The following is a 13,131-nucleotide window of genomic DNA, read 5'->3' on the forward strand; positions in this document are numbered from 1 at the left end:
TACAGCATTTTAATTAAAGTAAGTTCAGGGGAGAAATCTCATTTTCATAGGCATCAGTCATCTGTAAAATCCCTAGCTTTTGTTGATGCAAATTAGTTCTAAAATGCACATGCCAAAAGATAGGTAAAGTGTAAGAATTTTCCCAGTACTCATAGAAGTATTCCCTGATGGCTCAGGGATGAGTAATTTTAATTCTTTAAATACATTTTTCTAAATTACTAATTTCTCATTTATTTCAATCTAATTTCAGAATTAGTAGTGCACAAGATAATTTTGTGAATCTCTCTTTCATTTGCTCACAAAAACTATGCCATTGTAATAAAGAGAGGCCACCAGGTGACTGCAGATTTGGACTAAGGAAAATGAGGAGGAGTTTGAAAGAAGCAAAAATAATCAAGAAAAGAAAATACAACTCTTAAACACGATTTAGCAGGTATCTTTAATTTAGTTCAAATGATCTCAATTCATTAAGAAAAATTCAGATTAAAAAGCCCTTTACAGAGGCTTAAAAACAGTGTTCTCTACAGAAGAATGAAATATAAATGTACATACAACGACTGTTCCCTAAATTTAGAATATTTTGTCCTAAGGCTGAAGATATTAAATGATAAAGTTCAATGCCTTGCTGTTCTCAGCACCTTCAGCACTGGTCAGATAATAATTAACAGAACTGGGGAGACTTTGGTGCCTTCATGTCTTTATCCAGCAGTATCCTTTACCTGGCATGCTCTTCTTCCTTTTACTTGTACCAACTTGATAAAATTCTACTCATCCTTAGTGATGCTGTGGTTTATAATAAGAAATATGTATTTGGTCTTCAAAGAACTCCTAAGACCCTCAGAATTTCCTAAGTGATGAGAGCAATAAAGGTATCTTTATTGCTATTGAGGTGACTTTTGGAAAGCCCATAGGTAACCAAAAGATTGGGGCTATTTGCCAGGAGAACCAACTGCGTGTAGAGGGTTGGAAATTTTAGTCCCCCACCCCCACTCTCAGGGAGAAGAGAGGGGCTAGTGATTGTGGAGATGGCATCAATCACCAATGGCCAATGATTTCATCAATTGTGTCTATGTAATTCAGCCTCCATACTGTCCTGAAGGACAGGGGTCAGAGAGTCTCCAGGTGAGTGACCACATGGTGGTGCTGGGAGAGTGGTGTAGCTGGGAAGGGCATGGAAACTCCATACCCCTTTTCATCTCCCTTGCCCTATGCATCTCTTCCAGGTGGATGATCCTGAGTTTCTCATATAATAAATCAGTAATCTAGTAAATAAAATGTTTCTCTGAGTTCTGTGAGCCACTCTAGAAAATTAATGGAACTCAGAGAGGAGGTCATTGAAAATTCTAATCTATAGCCAGTGGGTCAGAAGCACAGATAAGAACCTGGACTTGTGATCGATGTCTGAAGTGGGAACAGGGTACAGTCTTGTAGGACTGAATCCTTAACATGTGGGATCTGATACTATCTCCAGATAGAGAGTGTCAGAATTGAATTAAATTGTGGAACACCAAGTTTATATTATAGAATTGCTTGTTGGCGTGGGACAAATCTCTCCCTTCCACATTAGAATCAAGTATCAGATTCATTAATTGGTGCCAGAATTGAAATTGGCATTCAGAAGTGGAACTGGGTGCAGAAAGTTATCCTTCAAGGTGCTCACTTTGGCAGCATGTATACAAGGTGCCTGCTAGACTACAGAAGGGTTGAATTCATGTCTTATGGGATCCTGTAAAGCCAGCACTTAGCCAAGTGTCTGTAATACAATTTTGGGTATTCAGTGTATTTGGTGGATGAAAGTTCAACTCAGCTATCTTCTTCATATCTACGCAGCATGCTTGCTCTTACCTTCATGCTACCCCACCTTTCCAAAACAGACTTAATAATTGTGTCTGTCCTAAATTCGCTACAGTGAATAGTATTCATTAAAGGGTACTATTCTTAGAGGATAAATGATGTGGCAACCATCCTCTTGCCACACACACACATACACTATATCTTGATCTATTTGAGAGCAAGGAGATACCATCACCAACTTTTTGTTCCTAGCTTCTATCACAGTACCAGTAAAAGGTTTTTAATGAATTTCAAAATAAAACACAAAAGTAATTGGAAGAAAGAGGATTCTGGGAAGATAGCAGAGTAGGAAGAACCAGGAATATGTCTCCCACCTAGACAGCACTTGCACTGGCCAAATCTATCTGATAGAACTGGTGGGGAACTCTGGAGTCTGCTGAAGTCTTACAAATTCCAGGAGAAACTTTTGATGATAAATTGAGGTTAACCTTAGGCAATAGTCACACAACATTGTGACTGTATACAAGACCAATGAACTCTACATTTTAAAAATGGTTAAGTTGGTAAATTTTGTGTTATGTATATTTTATCACAGTTAAAAAAAGTTTTTGAAATGATTGGAAGATCTTTCCCACAACATATAAATAAAAGAAATATTCAGAGAGTGTTTTCTACATGTGTACATGAATGGGAAAGTGAATAATCTAAAAAGGAAATTACAAACACAATTTCATTTACAATAGCATCAGAAAAACAAGCAAACAACTTTAGGGATGAACCTAACCAAGGAGGTGGAAGACTTGTCCAATGAAAACTACAAAACATTGTTGAAAGATTAGAGAAAATTTCCAAGCATCTCAGGAAGTATGGATAAATCAAAACAAAATAAGTACTTTCTTAATGTTCTTGTTGTCTACTCACTAAAAATAGGTGGTATCATCTACATAATAATTTAATATTATATATAGACTAATAAAATCTGCCTCAAATATTGTAAATTAAAATCTGTATTTAAAATCTATATATAACTAAAAGCAGTTAATCTCTTTCCTTTTAATTCCAAATATGATACAATTTCTTTAAGACAGTTTTACTGTGTCAATATAGTAATGGCATCATTTGATATTAAGTGCACTTTTAATCCCAAATATCAAATCTAGTAATTAAAATGAGAAATTATGTAAACATTTTATGAGAAATATATCATTTCTTTACTTGAATATAACCTACATATAGCCTCAAGATTAATAACATATTATCTATCAATAACATGTATATGTTTTAGATATTTTAAATATTATTATTCAGATTTGAAATGAAAATACACATACTGTCCTTACTTAATGAATCCTGTTTTCCTCTTAAATAGTTTGCTTTTCAAGTAAATGCCTATTCAAATATATTTTTACAAACTTGGGATATATAAAATGTTAATTCTTTAATAACATTGTATCTTTCCTCAATGACTTACACTTCAGTTAAAACACAGCAGATATACAATATTTTCCTAACAAAAATTACATGTAGGAGCCCCTGGGTGGCTCAGTCAATTAAGCGTCCGACTTCAGCCCAGGTCACGATTTTGGGTTCGTGAGTGTGAGCCCTGCATCAGTCTCTGTGCTGACAGCTCAGAGCCTGGAGCCTGCTTCATATTCTGTGTCTCCCTCTCTCTCTGTCCCTACCCCACTTACACTCTGTCTCTCTCTTTCTTTCAAAAATAAACTTCAAAAAACATTTTTAAAAATGACATGTAGGGGTAACTGGGTGGCTCAGTCAGTTAAGCATTTGACTTTGGCTCAGGTCATGATCTCGTGGTGTGTGAGTTCCAGCCCCACGTGGGGCTCCATGCTGACAGCTGTGAGCCTGGAGCCTGCTTGGGATTCTGTGTCTCCCTCTCTCTTTGCCTCCTTGCTCCTCTGTCTGTGCTCTCTCTCTCTCTCTCAAAAATAAATAAACATTTGAAAAAATGACGTGTAAATTCAGGATGAGCTTAAGAGATAAGGTGACAAACTAAATAACCCACACTCTGCAGTTGGGTTGCAGAGAAAATGTATCAACACTCTTCAAAATAAACACAATGTCTATAGTATAGTGCTAATAGGAAGTATAGAATGAATCATAAATATGTGAAAATGGACATTTTTATCAGTGTCACTTAGATAGCATTAAGGCAAGAAAGAGTAGTCTAAAAAAGATTCTGGTGTTTCCTTGACCCCCACCCACAACCTCTACCTGTCTCTCTCCTACTTATCTAATGAAACTCAAGTAAGCAAAATATTATCTATAAACTTTGTTTTTGATACATCCTGGGGATTCTACTGTTCTCTCAAACCTCCTCCCATGTAGATACATCATCAAATGCTTCTCTCCCCTGTGTTCCTACAGCACCCAGCACATTTGATTCATTGTGCTAAAATCCACTGTTGGGTCCAGTAGGAAACAATTTCCTAGATGTCTGTAGGGACCATAAAATTGTAATGGTATTCCAAATTGCCACCTAGTCCTAGGCACAGAGCAGACATTCAACAAATGTATGAGCTGAAGTGATTCTCCTCATAAATAGAAAAGTTAAAAAAAAAATTACACGTGAAATGGAAGTTCCATACATATTTTTTTTCCATTTTAACTAGGATGTCTCAAACCCAACAATCAAATAAACCATTTGAAGACATTGTGCAACATGGTTAATATGGGATTTTCAAGATGTACTATTACAGTTCAGAGAGACAGATATTTCTTTTGTGAGAATTGCTTATTCTTTATTTAAAAAAAATTAATGTTTATTATTTGAGAAAGAGACAGAGAGCAAGCAGGGGAGGGGCAGAGAGAGAGAGAGAGGGAGACACAGAATCAGAAGCAGGCTCCAGGCTCTGAGCTGCCAGCACAGAGCCCGATGTAGGGCTCAAACCCACAGACCGTGAGATCAGGACCTGAGCTGAAGTCGGCTGCCTAACCTACTGAGCCACCCAGTCGCCCCAGAATTGCTTATTCTTTAAACTAAGACATGCTATAGTAAATCTAATCAGTCACTTACATATTAATAAAGAGTATAAAGAAAGGTTTCAGAGCTACTAGTGACAAAATCACAAAAATACTACTTATTATTTGATGCATTATTTTTGTTGGCATCTTCCTCCTAAGATTGCATGAATCTCTTCAGCCCTTGGCCCCAGAGCACCAGCTAAGAGGGAGCCTAGGTTTTGCTCCAGCCAGGTTTAAAGAACACATGCCTCCCTTGAATGACTGCTATTCATTACTTAAACTGGTAGTGTAACATGCATATATGTTGTAATGGTAGATTTTTATTCAAATTTCTGTCTGATTTACATTATGGACAACACTTTCATTGGCTGCTTTTACCTGTTGCAAGAAGCATTTTACCAGAGCTGCTGTTTGAGCAAATTTGCATTGGAACTTTCTTGCTTTTTATATAGAGTGGGAAGAATGTGGGGCATTTGCAATTTACATTGAATTCAGGCAAATTGCTATTAACAGTAAATGCTACCAGTTTCTCACAGCTGTGGAAACAAAACAAAACAAAACATTTGTTCAAAGTCTCTTTCACCATGTGAACGTGAACCCACAGTTCCATAACCTTCAAGACAGAGGGACCAAGCACAGGGAGATCTGCTCATCTCTATCTCTGTGTTTAACACTCGCAGAGCTCTTCTAATCTTGCCCCTCTCCTCTTACATAAAGCTTGCATAAATTCACCAGACTTTTGGGGCGCCTGGGTGGCGCAGTCGGTTAAGCGTCCGACTTCAGCCAGGTCATGATCTCGCGGTCCGTGAGTTCGAGCCCCGCGTCAGGCTCTGGGCTGATGGCTCAGAGCCTGGAGCCTGTTTCCGATTCTGTGTCTCCCTCTCTCTCTGCCCCTCGCCTGTTCATGCTCTGTCTCTCTCTGTCCCAAAAATAAATAAACGTTGAAAAAAAAAATTAAAAACAAAAATTCACCAGACTTTTTCCTATATCTTGACATATGAGATTAGACCCTAAAATAGCTTCAAAAGTGTTGTAGTACACATGCTAACGTACTTTAGAAAGAGTAGATTTTAGTTGACATTTGAAGCTTGCATTTTCCCTACACTGAAACTTATTAATAATTATGCAGCAAAACAACATACACTTCCAGCTTTTAATAGTTTAAGAATAGTTGCCAAAACTAGGATAAATTCACACAATAACTTAACTAGCAGCTCATTTTGTATTGGAATCATTTTGATTGAACTACAAGTAGGTCCTATTTTGTAATAGGAAAACTAGACAAATCTAAAGATGTTAAAATAGAAAATTTTTGAACAGAGTGAACATAATTTCCTTATGACAGATTTTCTTTATGGTATTTATTTTCATAACAAGGCACACAAGTGAAAATAAAACTGCAATTAGTCTGTGATATTAACAGTTTAGTCGCAGAAAAAGTAATTTAAAAAATTTTAGTTAAGTATTAATGTCAATTACCATAAATTAATTTGTTTAGTGATAAAAAATGTTCTCTTATTTTTCAATGATTATCTATCAAGTGACTTCATGAAATTATTTTCATGTGCTAAGAATTTTATGTAGAAAATACATTATCCATGTACAGCTGTTGAAAGACAGAGTATCAGTCCCACTGAGGTTTAAATATCATATGAGGATTAGTCTTTGCATGTAACCGTGATACACTTTGGTTTTAGCGACTGCTCACATGGACTCAGGTTCTTTGAGCAAAGATTATGGCAAGCTGATGCTTCTGTTGGTTTATAATATCCACTGAAGGCAGACAAGCTGATACTGGTTTTGAAGTAAAATATACACAATTGCACACATTCACAAACATGCACTAAAAGCATGTATACTATACACACATATGCACATTTACGTGGACATCACACACATAACATATACATATAAATCTGTACACACAGCTCTTTTCATACCCCACTAGTTTTGAAGAACCTTTTGTTTATTTCAAAGGATTAAATGGAGTCATATATATCCATATATAGTTAAAAAATGCATATTTCTGGGGAAGCAAGTAGGAGGGGAAAGTTTGGGGTAGTTTTACTTGGAAGTCTAGATTTTAAATAAAAAGCATGCCATAATTTCAGTTATTTACAATACAGCTGAATATCTTACATATTAACATTGATATCAACTATAATTGCAACACATACCATAAACATTATGAACAGTATTAGTGTAAATTGCTTTTATAAGCTTATGTGAATATTATTGGTCATAATAACTGCTTATATTAGTTCATACCCTTCATAGTTTCCTGAATGGTGTTCTGCAAAAAATAGTCACTTAAAAAAGTCTGGCCCATTTGGCTGTCATTCCATATTTGTTGCTATGAAGAACTGTTTCTGAGTTGGCATGAGTAATTTTAGGTCGTGTATTTCATGTCTCCCTGGACCACCTGCACATTGGATTTAACTAAAACTGTTCATCAAGCACTTAAAGTAAAAAGAGGCTGGTTAACATGCTGTTGCACACCCAAGAGGAACTTGAACTGGTCAATCGACACCCAACTCCCCTATCTCTGCCTCTAGATAACACCCCTGCACTGCACCTCTCTAGCCAGCACAGAGAATTTTAGAGTTTAAGGAAGGCTGACAGATTTCCTCCTCTTTCTGCGAAGTCTCATCCCTTTCCATCCCACATCACCCTCATTATACTAGAAGAATTACCATTTAAGTAGCCTAAGGGACTCCTATGAAGAAAAGAAACTGTAAGAATTGATTTACATTTCCCCCCATATGGCCTCAAAAGTTATCTCATTGTGTCTTATATAACCATTAAGTTCAGCCCAACTCTGGTAATGTAAACCACGAAGATACTGTTTAAAATAAAGAGCACATTGTTACATTGTACTAAGTGAACTGATTAACATTCACATTTAGTTGGGGTGTTTTTTATACTGCTCTGTGTTAGCTCCAAAAGAGAAGCAGACAAACTATAAAGAAATAAAGTATGTTTTTTCCTTTGAATAAATAAGTGGAGTGTTAATTAAATTTGAGTTCTCTTACAAGGCAAATGAGAAATTGGAACAAAATATTGGCAATATCTGTAATAAATGGTAACAGCCTTAATCCATAAAGAGCTATTACAAATACAACTTGGCAAAGTATATAAAGAGGCAATTCATAAAAAATTAAATAAAAGGTGATGATGCATATATATGAAGATATCCTCCCTCTTCTGTAGCAAGAGAAATACACATTAAGATGAAATGCTGTTTTTCATCTATCAAATTTGCAGTCACTTAACTAAAAATATATACACTGTGCTGGGAGAGTATAGACAAATGAAATTTTCATGGTAGATTTTCTTTTAAGTGCCTATTTTCAGGTATACAAATTTGTCTAGGATTTAAAATTTATATACTAATTTCCTATATAACATTTGCTTTAAATGCTTTTTCTTCTCTAAGAAAAGTTATATACCATCTGCATACATAATATTATTTGTCTGTAATATTATTTATCTTTAATATTTGATCATTCCCAGGAGAATTTTGTCTATTTTTTACTTTTTCAGATACATTGATGCTCTATTCCCTTTTCTTAATTTAAAAATGATGTTCTTGGGGCACCTGGGTGGCTCAGTCAATTAAATGTCCGACTTCGGCTCAGGTCATGATCTCACAGCTGGTGAGTACAAGCCCCACGTTGGGTTCTGTACTGACAGCTTAGATCCTGGAGCCTGCTTTAGAATCTGTGTCTTCCTCTCTTTCTCTCTGCTCCTCCCCCCTTGTGCTCTGACTCTCTCTCTCTCAAAAATAAAGAAACATTAAACAAAATTTTTAATAAAATAAAATAAAATAAAAATGCTATTCTTATAACTTTACAAATTCCCTTTTCTTTCTTGTATGTGTTGAAGAGAATGAATTATTTCTGTCATACAGTTTCTCACTATATGGATTTTGCTGATAGCTCCCTCTTAATGTGATTGAACTTGTTTGTCTATTTTCTGTATTTCTTTTAAAGTGGTAATTGAATCTAAAGTCTTGACTGTGTTTTAGTTCTTCTTCTCTTTTCGTAAGATTTTGTATTATGTTTTGTTGTGTACTTCTGATAGTCAGCCCAGAAGGTCTGGTTGTCTCTCTCTTTCCATGCTGTGGCCATCAGTTTAGAGTACTGACCTGATACATTAAATCATTAGGAATTTCATTATGATAAGGCTGTCTTTCTATTATTTCTTCTTCATTTCAATGTTATATCAGTTTAATAAAAAGACACCTCTTATGAGCTAATTTTTTAATGTCAAGTACCAGTCTCATAGAAAAGGCAGGAAAATGTTTTAGTATTTTTTACTAATTTCAAAACTGTGTAGAGTTTCCTTAGAATCTTCCCAATGAAGTTTCATTTCTTTAATTTTGCTTCCTTTTAAAGTGTCATTATTTAATCATGGACTTAAACATTTTATGTGCTTTAATAATGTTGAGTCTGTATGTATGCATGTATATGTATGTGGATAGCATGTATATGTATAAATGTATGTGTGTATATATTTATATGTAAATAATTATATTTTATACATTCGTATATAAATATAAATATATATTTAAATATAAAATATATAAATATAAAATATATAAAATATAAATACATATTTAAATTGCTTAATTTTTGGACATGGGCTCCTGAATCCTTTAGATACAAGTTTTTGCAGTTTTTGCAGTTTTATGATTATGTGTGTGTGTGTGTGTGTGTGTGTGTGTATATATATATATATATATATATATATATATATATATATATAAATTTTAGAGAGGGTGTGTGAGCTGGGGAGAGAGAGGCTTAGGAGACAAAAAGAGAGGATCTCAAGCAGGATCCACACTCAGTGCAGAGCCCAGTGCAGGGCTTAATCCCATGACCCTGATACCATGACTTTATCTGAAATCAAGACTTGGACACTCAACCAACTGAGCCACTATGATTTCTAAGATATATTCCAAGTTTATCTGGTTTATTTTCTACCCCATACCTGGAATTAAAAATTTTCAAGAAGCCCTAGTTTCCTTTAGTGCAAACTAGTATTTTGAGACCTTATTCTGAGCACTCAATGCCACTAGGCTTATCATTGTTTCTAGGATTTTTGGAAAGATCTGGGAAGTATTGTTAAAGATTAACTATACCATGACTTTATACGAACACTTGCAACTCAGAAGTAAGACTATATAAAGTGTTTAACCTCATTATCTTGAATCTATATCTTTCAAAACGCTTAAAATCCTGTTCTCAATAACATTAATTTAATCATTAGCTTTAACCGAAAATATTCTCACAACAATATTAACAATATTAACAGTCTCAAAATAACAATATTAACAGTCTAAAAACATTATGATTATTAAATATGGTGTTTGGGGGGGTTTATTTTTGCAATTTCTTTCTAATGTATATCCCACTAAGACTGAGGCACAATTAGTTTATTTTAAATCTCTGAGAATAGTTGTTTTCAAAATTATTAGGTCACCTAATTTAGCATAAAGTAAGATTCTTCCATTATATTTGCTCTCAATTTTTAGGGTTTTTAAAAAGTAAGTTTAATTTAATTTTAATCTTGTTTTTCAATTATGTATAATATTTACATAACTCCAAATTCAAATATACAAAACAAAATATTTTCAGTGATGACTACCTTATGTTTCTGGCATCCATTATGGACATAAATATAAAAATCTATATGAAAAACATTTGTCTTGGAAAATGTAATTTAACAAAGTTCATCAAAGAACTAATAGAAAGCCTAAACAGAAAATTTTTATAGAATAGGTAGAGTAAATTATCAAAAATATATCCCCTCCAATAAATAACATGGTCATGGGTTTAATAAATCTTTAAAAGGAAATCACTTGAATGCTATTGAAGCATAAAAAAGAAGGGAAACTACTAGATCATTATTTGTCAATTGCTATACCATTTATTTATTAAAAAAAAAAAAAAAAAACTTCTTAGAGATTTACCAAAATAAATCTACAGGATAGTATCACCTATGACATTTCACAAAGAAGATATAATAAAACCAATAAGCACATGAAAAAAATGCCTAATATTAGTCATTAGGGAAATGCAAATCAAAATCACAATGAGATAACACGTCATACCTAGTAGGGTGGCAATAACAACAACAACAACAACAACAACAACAACAACACAAAGTAATAAAGGCTGGTGAGGCTGTAGAGAAAACTGAAAACTCATATATTATTAGTAGAAATATAATATGGTATAGCCACCATGAAAAGAATTTGACAGCACCTCAAAAAGTTGAGAATAGAATTAACACATGACCCCAAAAATCTATTCCTAAGTGAAAAACAAAAGAATTTAAATCATGGCTGGAACAGATATTTGTATATCAACATTTCACAGTCCATGGCAGCATCACTCACGGTAGTCAAAAGATAGAAGCAACCCAAATGTCCATCAATGGATGATGGGTGAATAAGTATGGTTACATACAATGAAATATTATTCAGCCTTAAAAAGGAATTAATTTTCAGGGTGCCTGAGTGACTTCTTCAGTTAAGCATCCAATTCTTGATTCTGGCTCAGGTCATGATATCACGGTGAGAGAGATCAAGCCCTACATTGGGCTCTGCGCTGACAGCACAGAGCCTGCTTGGGATTCTCTCTCTCCCTCTCTCTGCTCCCCCTGTGCTTGCTCTCTCTCTCTCAAAAATAAATAAACATTAAAAAAAAAAGAAAGTAAAAAAGAAATGCCTTATAAATACAGTGAAACCTTGGACTGCAAGTATATGTTCTGTGACTGTTCCATGAGACCAGCAAACATTTCTAATAAATTTTAACTTGATAAACAGGCAATGTCTTGCAATATAAGCAGTACATGACACTGAACATCACATGATCACAACTGAGCCAATGATGCTTCTCTCTCTCTCTCTCATTGCAGGATTGTGGGTGATCATCTCCCATGCTCGGATGCTAGGTCTCATGCCACAGTGTTTGGCAGAAATCAGTGATTTTTCAGAACGTTGGAAGGTGCCCATAACTGGCACGAGTGTATTTTTTGTTACTTCAAAGCACCTATGGACAGTTCTTTGCTTTTGCATACAAGAGTAAGGATAGGAATGCTTTGCTTTATTCTAGGTCAGTCTGCCTGCAGATATAGACCCCTTCCTCTGTTGCCTTATTGTCGGTTACATTAAATACAGTATATGACAAGAGTTTATTAATACTCTATTAGTGATAGTGAAAGTTGTCCTACACAATAACCCAAATTTCTTTATTATTTTGATTATATTACAGTATTGCAATCATTTTTATATGAATATTTTTGGGTTTATTTCTGGAACAAATCATCTGATTTTCCATGATTTCTTATGGGGAAATTTGCTTTTAAAAAAATTTTTTTTTAATGTTTATTTATTATTGAGAGACAGAGCGTGAACAGGGCAGGGGCAGAGAGAGAGGTAGACACAGAATCCCAAGCAGGCTGCAGGCTCTAAGCTGCCAGCACAGAGCCCAACCCGGGGCTTGAACTCACAAGCCATGAGATCATGACCTGAGCCGAAGTTGGACGCTTAACTGACTGAGCCACCCAGGCAACCCAAAGTTAAAATCTTTATAACAGGACACATCTAGCAATATTTTTCGTGACTACACTTGTAAGCCAAAAGTTAAACATTTAATTGTCTGTTTCTATACTTGCTAAAAAACTCAGAACTACATCTAAAACTTATTTTCTGTCATAACAGATAGGCTTTGATATGTTCTGAAAGTATCCAAAATAACAGTAAAGATTATATGCTATGGTCATTCTTATTCCCTCACATTTTTAAGAAAAGCTGTGTTCATTTCTTATAGATTTCCTTTGGTTGAAAGTCCTGCTTAGTTTTTTAAGGCCCAAAGTAATTGCTACTCTATCCCCCTCCCCCCCCAAAAAAAATCTTCTCTTTCTGCAAGAGTCAGATAGTCCCTCTTCCTTGTCCCAAATTTCCCTAAATTTGGATCTATTATTGTATTTATCACATTACATTGCTAACTATCCATGCATATCTTTGCCTTCTCCTCCTATCTATACACTGAAAGAAGGAACAAATGTTTTTCAACTTTGCAATCTTAGCATCTAAATAAAGGAGAGGCATCCAGAAATATTTATTTATTGAATGGAACAGTTTAAAATAAGGCCCAGGTCCAAGGCCCATCATTTAGTAACATGCATTAATATAACCTTTTTAAAATAAAATAACTTGAGTATGAACATTGATATCAACATCTAAACACTTTCATTGAGAGCTAGTTTCATGAGACAAAAATTATTGTGTTCTTAGACCATTAATTTTATAGTAATTCCCATACTTTGCTTACCTTTCATACGATA

The sequence above is a fragment of the Felis catus genome, chromosome B3 (assembly GCF_018350175.1).
Source record: "Felis catus isolate Fca126 chromosome B3, F.catus_Fca126_mat1.0, whole genome shotgun sequence".
In the NCBI taxonomy this organism is placed as follows: domain Eukaryota; kingdom Metazoa; phylum Chordata; class Mammalia; order Carnivora; family Felidae; genus Felis; species Felis catus.